Source organism: Tupaia chinensis, unplaced genomic scaffold (assembly GCF_000334495.1).
Source record: "Tupaia chinensis unplaced genomic scaffold, TupChi_1.0 Scaffold144326_1, whole genome shotgun sequence".
Lineage (NCBI taxonomy): Eukaryota > Metazoa > Chordata > Mammalia > Scandentia > Tupaiidae > Tupaia > Tupaia belangeri.
In genome coordinates this window covers 615,342-616,822 of record NW_006204184.1, presented here as the reverse complement: position 1 = coordinate 616,822, position 1,481 = coordinate 615,342, and the positions used below count along the sequence as shown (strand labels likewise).

Below are 1,481 nucleotides of genomic sequence, written 5' to 3'. Positions count from 1 at the left end.
GCTGCCGTGGGCACAGCCGCGGAGACCCCAGCTCGCCTCAGGCCACAGGGCACCGCAGCCTCACGGCGTCCATGCTCGACCTGGCCCGGCCTCTGGAGCGCTGAAAGGGACTCACCGTAAACAGGGTGGCTCGTCGTCTACACTAGGCCAGCCCACTGTTCTGGTAAAGGACCAGGTGTGTGCGGCACGAGAGCAGCCATGGACAGGGCACGACTGACAGGACAGGCCTCACACCCGTGTGCTGACTGCTGGCCCAAACGCGAGCCCCATGGACCTGTGTCCACCGCTCAGAGAGGGAGCGAGGCCTGCGATGCTGGCAAAGACCTCCCCGTTGACTCCTGGCTTCTAGAAGCCGGAGGGAACCTAGGCTGGGGGCCTGGAAGGGAGCAAAGACAGGCAGCAGCTCCGGGGTCTTATAAAACCCACGAGACCGGAGTCCGTGTCTAACTGAAGGGGACGAGGCCTGCAGAGGGAGGGGCACGGCCTGGCAGCAGAGCCCAGTAGCCCGTGCGGTGTCGGAGCCAGTGAGCTCGTTAGGGGTGGAGGGCCTGACCTGAGGCCTGGAAACACACGTGGGACTGGGACAGCTGGGAACACTGTGCAAAAGGCCCTGACCAGCTGCCTGGAAGGGTGAGGAGGAGGACAGTCCAGGGTGACAGCCTGGAGAGGTCCCTGGGACATGGGCCACCCATCAGACTCATTGAACACAGCAGGCAGGGTACGTGAGCAGGGACAGGCTTGGCGGGCGGTTGTGTGATCTCTGATGCTGAGATGGGGACTGGTGTGCTCTTGGGCCTGGGCCACAGTCCCTGGTCACAGGTAGTTAGGCCCCGGCAGTGTGGTCAGGGCAAGGGGAAAAGGGCTAGGGTTAGGCCCAAGCCCTGGAGCACTCTGGGATCAAGGAGGAGATGGTGTCAGGGAGCCATGGGAAGTTTCCAGAAAGCTGTGCTGAGTGTGCCTGAGGGACAGAATAGGATGAGGAGGTGGCAGTGGTCACGGGGCTTCACAGCAGGGAGACCGAAGGCCAGATGGGCATGGGATGTGGGGAAGAGGCCCAGGTCTCCTAAGAGGCGTGGGAGAGGGCCCCGCGTGAGAGGGGCCAGCAGTACCCGGGGCTGGGAACTTCAGACAAAGCAGAGGGCCCACTCCCCAGCACTGTCCCTTTTTGAGTCGTTTTTCATTCCTGCCAAACTGGAACCCAGAGTGGGCTGCAGCTGGTGAGGTCACACCTCAGGCAGCCCTCCCAAAGCACTCTTGCGTTCCAGTACATCAGCCCAGTTCAGCCTACAGAGGAAGCCTCTGCCACTTTTTCCGCGTGTGCATCAGCAGGTGACACCCAGGCCCAGACCTGAAAGCGCTTCCACAGCCAGGCAGAGAGAGCCACCCCAGTCCCCATCGCCCCCCCCAGCGGAAGAGCACCGACCCTGTGATGACCCCAGCCATTGATGGGGGTGGAGCTTGCCTGCATCCAGCAGCAACTG

At 62.8% G+C, this 1,481-nt stretch overlaps 1 protein-coding gene across 1 annotated transcript in view; it reads left to right on the top strand.

Annotated features, from left to right (window-relative positions):
* ATP2B3 (ATPase plasma membrane Ca2+ transporting 3) overlaps positions 1-1,481 on the top strand; it is a 47,993-nt gene that overhangs the window by 44,459 nt on the left and 2,053 nt on the right. The gene's annotated exons all lie outside the window — the stretch shown is intronic.